This window comes from Mizuhopecten yessoensis, unplaced genomic scaffold (genome assembly GCF_002113885.1).
Source record: "Mizuhopecten yessoensis strain PY_sf001 unplaced genomic scaffold, ASM211388v2 scaffold6217, whole genome shotgun sequence".
NCBI classification, from domain to species: Eukaryota; Metazoa; Mollusca; class Bivalvia; order Pectinida; family Pectinidae; genus Mizuhopecten; species Mizuhopecten yessoensis.
Window position 1 is genome coordinate 440,033 of NW_018406439.1, and position 13,174 is coordinate 453,206.

Consider the following 13,174-nt stretch of genomic DNA (forward strand, 5'->3'; position numbering starts at 1 on the left):
AACAGTATATCATCCCTATTCTGTTACCATAAACAGTATATTATCCCTATTCTGTCACCATCATCAGTATCCCATTCTTTTCACCCACATTGCATGTTTCTTATGTTTATTGGTGTTGATAATTGTATACAGGATATATTTTGTTAGGTGTTTTATTTTTGTGATAGAGATTCAGTTTTTATTCAACCACAGTGACAGTATCCTTTAGAACAGGTAGTAGATTCTTTACTTGATAAATGTGAAGATGATTCATGTTGCCATGGTATCCTCAGCCCACAACTCATGCTCTTTTTCAAACTGGCACATTATGGGAATGGTTCCCAATTCAATCAGATTTTGTAAATCAGTTATCTTTTACCATGCTAAAAAAATCTCGATCCTCACTTCTTTTTCCCCACCTCATTATCATCCTTCTATCACGTTCATTCCCTCTGGGAATCCCTATATCTCCCTTCTACCTATTCCTTTATCATTCTTTTACAATCCCTTTATTTTCTATCTTTCTCTCTATCTCTCCATCCCCTTCTTTTTGTTACTTCACCCTTTCCCTAATATTTTCTTTCCCTTACACCCTCATCCTTCTTTATTCCTTTCTATGCCAATTTTTTCCTGTATCTTCCCTAACCTCATTGCCCCCTTTCCATAACCCTTAATCCTCATTGTCCTTATATCTCCCCCTCAATACCACCCCTTTATCCAACATCTGTCCATTCCCATTCTCCCTTTTTCTGTCCCCTACCCAACCTCCTCTTTCCAACATCTCTCCATTTCCATAATCCTGTTGTCTCTTCCCTACCCCAATCTTCCTCTATCTTACATCTCTCCATTTCCATAATCCTGTTGTCTCTTCCCTACCCCAATCTTCCTCTATCTTACATCTCTCCATTTCCATAATCCTGTTGTCTCTTCCCTACCCCAATCTTCCTCTATCTTACATCTCTCCATTTCCATAATCCTGTTGTCTCTTCCCTACCCCAATCTTCCTCTATCTTACATCTCTCCATTTGTATCATCCCTATGTTTCCTTCCTACTCCATTCTCCTCTATTTCTTCATTCCCATTGTCCTTATGTCTCTCCCTCGTTCCCACATCTCTCCATTCCTATATACACTGTGCTCTCTCCCCTTTCCTTAATCTGTTGCTCGAGTGTAGGAGTGTTGCAAACTGACGTCAAAATAATAAAGTGACCATGTATAGGTTTATCACCACGTATGTTTGTATCATATGCCATAACCAATTTGTCATCAAGTCAAAATGATTGGTATTTTATGAGATACAGAACAAATGAAGATTCATTATTGCAAGCAATATCATACAAAAATATATATCGACATATATATAGAAATATGCTACATGGAGTGTTTGAAGGAAAAGGTCAAAAGTAAAGGTATGATGTTCTTGTCTATACCATGATACACAATAGCTGTGGTATTTACTATGGGTGATCTGTACACCATGACACTATACCATGATACACAATAGCTGTGGTGTTTACTATGTGTGATCTGTACACCATGATATATCATAGCTGTTGTGTTTACTATGAGTGATCTGTACACCATGACATTTCATAGCTGTGGTGTTTACTATGGGTGATCTGTAAACCATGGCATGTCATTGCTGTGGTGTTTACTATGGGTGATCTGTACACCATAATATATCATAGCTGTGATCTGTACACCATGATATATCATAGCTGTGATCTGTGCACCATGATATATCATAGCTGTGATCTGTACACCATGATATCTCATAGCTGTGATCTGTACCCCATGACATATCATAGCTGTGGTGTTTACTATGGGAGATCTGTTCAACATGATATATCATAGCTGTGGTGTTTACTATGGGTGTTTACTATGGGTGATCTGTACACCATGACATATCATAGGTGTTTACTATGGGCGATCTGTACACCATGACATATCATTGCTGTGGTGTTTTTTAAAGGTGATCTGTTCACCATATCATATCATAGCTGTGGTGTTTTTCATGTGTGATCTGTACACCATGATATATCATAGCTGCTGTGTTTACTATGGGTGATCTGTACACCATGACATATCATAGCTGTGATCTGTACACCATGATATACCATAGCTGTGATCTGTGCACCATGATATATCATAGCTGTGATCTGTACACCATGACACTATACCATGATACACAATAGCTGTGGTTTTTACCAAGGTGGTGTTTACTATGTGTGATCTGTACACCATGACATGTCATAGCTGTGGTGTTAACTATGGGTGATCTTTTCACCATGACATATCATAGCTGTGGTGTTTACTATGGGTGATCTTTACACCATGACATGTCATAGCTGTGGTGTTTTGTATAGGTGATCTGTTCACCATGTCATATCATAGCTGTGGTGTTTACTATGGGTGATCGGTTCACCATATCATATCATAGCTGTGGTGTTTACTATGGGTGATCTTTACACCATGACATGTCATAGCTGTGGTGTTTTGTATAGGTGATCTGTTCACCATGTCATATCATAGCTGTGGTGTTTACTATGGGCGATCTGTACACCATGACATATCATTGCTGTGGTGTTTTTTAAAGGTGATCGGTTCACCATATCATATCATAGCTGTGGTGTTTACTATGGGTGATCGGTTCACCATATCATATCATAGCTGTGGTGTTTACTATGTGTGATCTGTACACCATTATATATCATAGCTGTGGTGTTAACTATGGGTGATCTGTTCACCATTATATATCATAGCTGTGGTGTTTATGGGTGATCTGTACACCATGACATATCATAGGTGTTTACTATGGGCGATCTGTACACCATGACATATCATTGCTGTGGTGTTTTTTAAAGGTGATCTGTTCACCATATCATATCATAGCTGTGGTGTTTACTATGTGTGATCTGTACACCATTATATATCATAGCTGTGATCTGTACACCATTATATATCATAGCTGTGGTGTTGGGTGATCTGTTCACCATATCATATCATAGCTGTGGTGTTTTTCATGTGTGATCTGTACACCATGATATATCATAGCTGCTGTGTTTACTATGGGTGATCTGTACACCATGACATATCATAGCTGTGATCTGTACACCATGATATATCACAGCTGTGATCTGTACACCATGACATATCATAGCTGTGGTGTTTGCTATGGGTGATCTGTACACCATGATATATCATAGCTGTGGTGTTTACTATGTGTGATCTGTACACCATTATATATCATAGCTGTGGTGTTTACTATGGGTGATCTTTACACCATGACATGTCATAGCTGTGGTGTTTTGTATAGGTGATCTGTTCACCATGTCATATCATAGCTGTGGTGTTTACTATGGGCGATCTGTACACCATGACATATCATTGCTGTGGTGTTTTTTAAAGGTGATCGGTTCACCATATCATATCATAGCTGTGGTGTTTACTATGTGTGATCTGTACCCCATGACATATCATAGCTGTGGTGTTTACTATGTGGTGATCTGTTCACCATATCATATCATAGCTGTGGTGTTTACTATGGGTGATCGGTTCACCATATCATATCATAGCTGTGGTGTTTACTATGGGTGATCGGTTCACCATATCATATCATAGCTGTGGTGTTTACTATGTGTGATCTGTACACCATTATATATCATAGCTGTGATCTGTACACCATTATATATCATAGCTGTGGTGTTGGGTGATCTGTTCACCATATCATATCATAGCTGTGGTGTTTACTATGTGTGATCTGTACCCCATGACATATCATAGCTGTGGTGTTTACTATGTGTGATCTGTACACCATTATATATCATAGCTGTGGTGTTGGGTGATCTGTTCACCATATCATATCATAGCTGTGGTGTTTACTATGTGTGATCTGTACACCATGATATATCATAGCTGTGGTGTTTACTATGTGTGATCTGTACACCATGACATGTCATAGCTGTGGTGTTAACTACGGGTGATCTTTTCACCATGACATATCATAGCTGTGGTGTTTACTATGTGTGATCTGTACCCCATGACATATCATAGCTGTGGTGTTTACTATGTGTTATCTGTACACCATGACATGTCATAGCTGTGGTGTTTACTATGGGTGATCTGTACACCATTATATATCATAGCTGTGATCTGTACACCATTATATATCATAGCTGTTGTGTTTACTATGGGTGATCTGTTCACCATGATATATCATAGCTGTGGTGTTAACTTCGGGTGATCTTTTCACCATGACATGTCATAGCTGTGGTGTTTACTATGGGTGTTCTGTACACCATGATATATCATACCTGTGGTGTTTACTATGTGTGATCTGTACACCATGACATGTCATAGCTGTGGTGTTAACTACGGGTGATCTTTTCACCATGACATGTCATAGCTGTGGTGTTTACTATGGCTGATCTGTACACCATGATATATTATACCTGTGGTGTTTACTATAGTGATCTGTACACCATGATATGTCATAGCTGTGGTGTTTACTATGTGTGATCTGTACACCACCATGACATGTCATAGCTGTGGTGTTTTGTATAGGTGATCTGTTCACCATGTCATGATATATCATAGCTGTGGTGTTTACTATGTGTGATCTGTACCATACCTGTGGTGTTTACTATGGGTGATCTGTACACCATTATATATCATAGCTGTTGTGTTTACTATGGGTGATCTGTTCACCATGATATTGTTTTGTATAGGTGATCTGTTCACCATGTCATGATATATCATAGCTGTGGTGTTTACTATGGGTGATCTGTACGCCATGACATGTCATAGCTGTGGTGTTTACTATGGCTGATCTGTACACCATGATATATTATACCTGTAGTGTTTACTATGGCTGAACTGTACACCATGATATGTCATAGCTGTGGTGTTTACTATGGCTTAACTGTACACCATGATATGTCATAGCTGTGGTGTTTATGGGTGAACTGTACGCCATGACATGTCATAGCTGTGGTGTTTACTTTGTGTGATCTGTACACCATGATATATTATACCTGTAGTGTTTACTATGGCTGAACTGTACACCATGATATGTCATAGCTGTGGTGTTTATGGGTGAACTGTACGCCATGACATGTCATAGCTGTGGTGTTTACTATGTATGATCTGTACACCATGATATATTATACCTGTAGTGTTTACTATGGCTGAACTGTACACCATGATATGTCATAGCTGTGGTGTTTATGGGTGAACTGTACACCACGACATGTCATAGCTGTGGTGTTTACTATGGGTGTTCTGTACTCCATGACATATCATAGGTGTGGTGTTTACTATGGTACACCATGATATGTCATAGCTGTGGTGTTTATGGGTGAACTGTACACCACGACATGTCATAGCTGTGGTGTTTACTATGGGTGATCTGCACACCATTATATATCATAGCTGTGGTGTTTACTATGGGTGATCTGTACGCCATGACATGTCATAGCTGTGGTGTTTACTATGTATGATCTGTACACCATGATATATTATACCTGTAGTGTTTACTATGGCTGAACTGTACACCATGATATTTCATAGCTGTGGTGTTTACTATGGCTGATCTGTACACCATGATATATTATACCTGTGGTGTTTACTTTGTGTGATCTGTACACCATGATATATTATACCTGTAGTGTTTACTATGGCTGAACTGTACACCATGATATTTCATAGCTGTGGTGTTTACTATGGCTGATCTGTACACCATGATATGTCATAGCTGTGGTAGCTGTGGTGTTTACTATGGGTGTTCTGTACTCCATGACATATCATAGGTGTGGTGTTTACTATACCATGATATATCATAGCTGTGGTGTTAACTTCGGGTGATCTTTTCACCATGACATGTCGTAGCTGTGGTGTTTACTATGGGTGTTCTGTACTCCATGACATATCATAGGTGTGGTGTTTACTATACCATGATATATCATAGCTGTGGTGTTAACTACGTGTGATCTTTTCACCATGACATGTCATAGCTGTGGTGTTTACCATATCATATCATAGCTGTGGTGTTTACTATGGGTGATCTGTACGCCATGACATGTCATAGCTGTGATGTAAACTATGGGTGATGTGTAAACCATGACATGCCATAGCTGTGGTGTTTACTATGGGTGTTCTGTACACCATGACATGTCATAGCTGTGATGTAAGCTATGGGTGATCTGGAAACTATGGCATGCCATAGCTGTGGTGTTTACTATGGGTGATCTGCACACCATTATATATCATAGCTGTGGTGTTTACTATGGGTGATCTGTTCACCATATCATATCATAGCTGTGGTGTTTACTATGGGTGATCTGCACACCATTATATATCATAGCTGTGGTGTTTACTATGGGTGATCTGCACACCATTATATATCATAGCTGTGGTGTTTACTATGGGTGATCTGCACACCATTATATATCATAGCTGTGGTGTTTACTATGGGTGATCTGTACACCATGCTATATCATAGCTGTGGTGTTTTTTAAAGGTGATCTGTTCACCATATCATATCATAGCCCTGGTGTTTTTCATGTGTGATCTGTACACCATGATATATCATATATGTCATAGCTGTGGTGTTTATGGGTGAACTGTACACCACGACATGTCATAGCTGTGGTGTTTACTATGGGTGATCTGTTCACCATATCATATCATAGCTGTGGTGTTTACTATGGGTGATCTGCACACCATTATATATCATAGCTGTGGTGTTTACTATGGGTGATCTGTACACCATGATATGTCATAGCTGTGGTGTTTACTATGGGTGTTCTGTACACCATGACATATCATAGGTGTGGTGTTTACTATGGGTGATCTTTACACCATGACATGTCATAGCTGTGGTGTTTTGTATAGGTGATCTGTTCACCATGTCATATCATAGCTGTGGTGTTTACTATGGGCGATCTGTACACCATGACATATCATTGCTGTGGTGTTTTTTAAAGGTGATCTGTTCACCATATCATATCATAGCCCTGGTGTTTTTCATGTGTGATCTGTACACCATGATATATCATAGCTGTGGTGTTTACTATGGGTGATCTGTTCACCATGATATATCATAGCTGTGGTGTTTACTATGTGTGATCTGTACACCATGACATATCATAGCTGTGGTGTTTACTATGTGTGATCTGTACACCATGATATATCATAGCTGTGGTGTTTTCTATGGGTGTTCTGTACACCATGATATATCATAGCTGTGGTGTTTACTATGGGTGATCAGTACACCATGAAATAGCATAGCTGTGGTGTTTACTATGGGTGATCTGTTCACCATGATATATCATCACTGTGGTGTTTACTATGGGTGATCTGTTCACCATGATATATCATAACTGTGGTGTTTACTATGGGTGATCTGTTCACCATGATATATCATCGCTGTGGTGTTTACTATGGGTGATCTGTTCACCATGATATATCATAACTGTGGTGTTTACGATGGGTAATCTGTTCACCATGATATATCATAACTGTGGTGTTTACGATGGGTGATATATACACAGTGACACATCATAGCTGTGGTGTTTACGATGGGTGATATATACACAGTGACACATCATAGATGTGGTGTTTACATTGGGTGGTCAGTACACCATGATATATCATAGATGTGGTGTTTACTATGGGTGATCTGTTCACCATGATTTACCATCACTGTGGTGTTTACTATGGGTGATCTGTTCTCCATGATATATCATAACTGTGGTGTTTACGATGGGTACTCTGTTCACCATGATATATCATAACTGTGGTGTTTACTATGGGTGATCTGTTCACCATGATATAGCATAACTGTGGTGTTTACGATGGGTGATATATACACAGGGACACATCATAGCTGTGGTGTTTACGATGGGTGATATATACACAGTGACCCCTCATAGATGTGGTGTTTACATTGGGTGGTCAGTAAACCATGATATATCATAGATGTGGTGTTTACTATGGGGGATCTGTTCACCATGATATATCATAACTGTGGTGTTTACTATGGGTGATCAGTACACCATGATATATCATAGATGTGGTGTTTACTATGGGTGATCTGTTCACCATGATATAGCATAACTGTGGTGTTTACTATGGGTGATATATACACAGTGACACATCAAAGCTGGGGTGTTTAGAAATATATTGTAGGTGATGTTCACACCATGACTTTACTTCCAACATGACTAATATGTAAGAAAATCTAATGGACATATTTGATTGATTACACCATGAGTAATACTTTTTCCCATTGTCATTTCAGAAGTGAGCAAGCCACATCTACACTGCTGACACCAAAAAACTACAAAGAAACTTTGCATGGAATCAAGATATCCCAAACAAAGTGCCTTGAGCTCAGTGCGACTCATTATGGAATATGTCACTGTGATATTTTGATCTGTATGTTAATTTGTTCAATATAATAAAATATGGTATTTTGAATTGCTTTAAATTCTTATCTCTTACAAAAATATTAAGTGATTCTTAATTATTTGATTAGAAACAATATAATTCTTCTTTTAATTATGTCTCCTCTTCGAATGAAGGGAGACATATTGTATTAGTACTGGTTCTTCTTCTTCTTCTTCTTTTGGTTCTTCTTATTTGACTTGTCCGGGCCATTGTGACCTTCACCTCAAGGTCAAAGATCAAATAAGTGCACATTTTCAGTAAATTCTTGTCCTGCCCGTAAATTTCAAACCATTAAAGATATCTCAATCAAACTTGAAGCATACCTGCATCACCCACAGAAGGTGTGCAGTGCACATTTTAATTCTGAAGTTTGTCCACGTCATAACTTCTAAACCATTAAAGCTATCTTAATTAAACTTGAAGTATACCTGGATCACTCACAGAAGGTGTGCAGTGCACTGGAATTAGGTCTTGTGCGTCACTATATACAGAGTTATGGCCCTTTGTTTAAATTTACGACCGAAGTTGGTCCACAGCATAACTGCCATGTTATTAGGGCCCTGAATCAAAGAACAAACAAGGTATCAACTGACCAAAGGTCAAGGTTACTGGGTAAAAGGTCAAGGTCAAATTTTGTATCTTTTCCCTGATGAACATTTTGTTAATGACATTATAAAGCAAAGATGGTTGGAATTAAACAAAGAGTCAACTGACCTAAGGTCAAGGTAACTGGGTCAAAGGTTAAGGTCAAATTCAGTTTCTTTTCACTGGGGAACATTTTGTTATGACCCTTTGAAACAAAGTTGGTCGGAATTAAACAAGGAGTCAGTTGACCAAAGGTCAAGGTCACTGGGTTAAAGGTCAAGGTTACATTTTGTATCATTTCACTGGTGAACATTTTGCTTTGACACTTTGCAGCAATATTGGTCAGAAATAAACAAGAAGTCATTTGACCAAAGGTTAAGGTCACTTGGTCAAAGCTCGAGGTCAAATTTTGTATCATTTCACTGATGAACATTTTGTTATGACATTATGAAGAAAGCTGGTTGGAATTTAACAAGAAGTCAAAAGACTTAAGGTCAAGGTCACTGGGTCAAAGGTTAAGGTCAAATTTAGTATATTTTCACTGGAGAACAATTTGTTATGACACTTTGAAGCAAAGTTGGTCGGAACTAAACAAGGATTTAGTTAACAAAAGGTCAAGGGCACTGGGTCAAAGGTGAAGGTCACATTTTGTATCTTTTCACTGGTGAACATTTCGTTTTGACACTGAAGCAATGTTGGTCAGAAATAAACAAGGAGTCAATTGACCAAAGGTCAAAGGTCAAGGTCAATTTTTGTATCTTTTCCCTGATGAACATTTTGTTATGACATTATGAAGCAAAGTTGCTTGGAATTTAACAAGGAGTCAACTGACTTAAGGTCAATTTCAAGGTCAGATATTGTATCTTTTTACTGTATCATTTTTTGTATGTTATTATGAAGCAAAGTTGTTCAGAACTTAACATGGAGTAAAATGACCAAAGGTCAAGGTTACGGGTTCCAAAGTTCAAGGTCAAGGTCAAGTTTTGTATTTTTTCACTGATGAACATTTTGTTATGATATTATGAAGCAAAGTTGGTCGGAATTGAAAAATGAGTCAACTGACCAAAGATCAGGGTCACTGGGTTAAAGGTCAAGGTCATTTGGGTCCAAAGGTCAAAGACAAAGTGGATCTCTTTCTTTGACCCTGGCTCTTGATGGGGGAGGTATTTAAGGTGAAATAAAACAAATCAAAGCTAACAAATGAGTATTGCACTGGTATTTTACATTTCTGTTAGCCCTGCAAATATGGAAGTGGAAAGAAACATGACTCACATCATTGTACATGTAAAATGTATCTTTTGCTTCCTTGCAATTTTTTTTAATGTCAAAAGTCAAGCTCGGCTATATGGTCAGATTGCTTCTTGAAGATTATGGGGGATATATTGCCACAAGACTGACCTGTCAGTGTTCTAGTTTCACCTACGTTGACCAAACTTGCTAAAGTTTTCATGTATCTTAGTAAGTAGGAGTGTCAAATTCTAAATTCCGGTCTCGGAGCCCCAATATATAAAGCGATATTTTATACCGGAGTTTCTCTATTGGCTAATAAGGGGAGACACATGTTTTTGTTCACAAAAACAAAATTCTAGTTTACATTTATATTTTACCCCATCCCCACCCCCACCACCCTATAGAAGAACATGGATGATATGAATTTCTGTCTGTCTGTCTGTCTGATTTAAATTTCCGAGCAATAAATGCCCTAAAGATGGTACAATTACAGTGAAATTGGTATGATCATCAGTGTGATGCTTGCATATTTAAGCACAATTATTGAGGCTAATACATTCTGATTGGCTAATTGATTTCTGTGCAATAACTGACCAACTAATGGATCAGTTTCAATGAAATTTGTTTTGTACCAGTTGACATGTCTCACACTAAGTTAGATCATGAATATGATCGGTGAATGTTCATGCACAATTAATAGGGCTTAAAATTGGCTAATTGGTTTCTGTGCAATAACTGTCTAATACTGTTTCAATTTTAACAAAATTTGGTATGCACACACATAATGGATTAGGACATTCATCTTGACAAGTCTAAAGCTGAGTTTGATCACCTATGTCTTGCTCACGTTAGACAATAATGGCTATAAGACTAGGAAGTACATCTGGGCTTGAACTAATCATGCGTATTGGTGTAATTCGAAAATTCTAGTGGGTCAATAATTGACTACATCTTAAACATTAAACATGATCTGCAAGCAAGGGATATAAATTCCACAAATTTGTTTGTCTTGATTACAGTAGTGAGGTGTTGTTTGATGGGATACAAGATGACACATTTCACAGATTCCTGTCGACAAGGCACACAAGTTTTATCTTACAAAACACAAAAGATTTTATCTTACTGATGAAACATATGATCAATATTTTATCTTATTCACAAGACAGTAGATATTTTGTCTTACTGACAAGACAACTCGGTTTTATCTCACTGACAAGACACATTATATTATATCTTATTGATGAAACATGAGGTTTCATCTCACTGAATACATATATGAGATGTCTTTTCTCAATAACTAGATGTGTGAGAATGCATCTTACTGATGAGACATATGAGTGCTCATTATAATCACAAGATAACTGTAGTTTGGTATTAATGACAACACATACATTAACCCATCTTATTGACCAGACACAGGAATAAAATCTTATTAACTAGACACATGATTTTGATCTTAATGACTAGAAACATGAATATTGATCTTAATGACCAGTCACATAAGTTTTAACTTAATGACCAGTCACATGAGTTTTATCTTAATGACCAGTCACATAAGTTTTATCATACTCTCCAGATGTTTGTTTTCTATTTGTCTCATAAGACCCATGCATTTTATCTTAATGACCCGAAACATGAGTTTCATCATACTCAACAGACATATGAGTTTATATTACTGACTAGACACATGATTTTGATCTCGATGACAAGAAACATGGATTTTATCTTAATTACTAGATACATGAATTTTAATTTAATGATCAGACATAAGTTTTTCCTTACTCACCAGATGCATGTTTTCTATTTCACTAATTAGACCCGTGCATTTTATCTTAATTACCAGAAACATGAGTTTAATCTTAATAACCAGAAACATGAGTTTAATCTTAATGACCAGAAACATGAGTTTAATCTTAATGACCAGAAACATGAGTGATATCATACTCAACAGCTTAATTACCAGAAACATGAGTTTAATCTTAATGACCAGAAACATAAGTTTAATCTTAATGACAAGAAACATGAGTGATATCATACTCAACAGCTTAATGACCAGAAACATGAATTTTGATCTTAATGACCAGAAGCATGACTTTTATCTTAATGACTAGATACGTGAGTTTTATCTTACTGACCAGTCACATGCATTTATTACCGACCAGACACATCAGTGTTATCCTAGTAAGAAGAAAACATGAGTTTTTTCCTACTGACAAATCACATTAGTTTGATCTTAATGACCAGTCACATGAGTTTTATCTTAAAGACCAGTCACATAACTTTTATCTTAATGACCAGTCACATGAGGTGTATTTTAATGACCAGACACATGAGTTTCTTACTGACCAGACACATCAGTGTTATCTTTCTAAGAAGTTTCCTACTGACCAGTCACATTAGTTTTATCTTAATGGCCAGACACATCAGTTTTTTCTTAATGGCCAGACACATGAGTTTTATCTGGCTCAAACACCTGCGTTCTATATCTTATTCACTATTCAAATGAGTTTTATCTTCATGACCAGTCAAATAACTTTTATCTGCATGACCAGCCAGATGAGTTTTATCTTAATGATCAGACTCATAAGTTTTATCATACTGGCCAAATGACAATACAACTTAACAATGATGCAGCTCAACGCTTAGTTTCAGCAGGAATAGTTGTGATTATGCAACATTAACCTGCCGATGTTTCGGAGACACACATGAAAATAAATCTTTAAAAGTAAGCAAAAAATAATTAGATAATGTTTTCGTTCCTGGGCACAGACGCTACAAGGAAAGTCCGGGAATCTTTGGTGCCTTCGGTGTGGTATTTCAACTAGATAGCACTCTTACGTCGTCATCAGATCTACTCTTTCCAAAAGCATGACAAGTTACCGCCTCCGGCGTACACACGTACACGCATACACATGGAGGCATGACCTTATCAG

The 13,174-nt window shown here is 37.5% G+C and overlaps 1 protein-coding gene across 1 annotated transcript in view; it reads left to right on the top strand.

The window, feature by feature from the left end:
* Positions 1–8,450, top strand: part of LOC110451861 (zinc transporter ZIP11-like) — a 42,476-nt gene extending 34,026 nt beyond the window's left edge. The window contains exon 10 of the mRNA XM_021500082.1: positions 8,278–8,450. The gene's annotated coding sequence lies outside the window, so the exon portion shown is untranslated. The remainder of the gene's footprint in view (positions 1–8,277) is intronic.
* Positions 8,451–13,174: the final 4,724 nt, after the last annotated feature.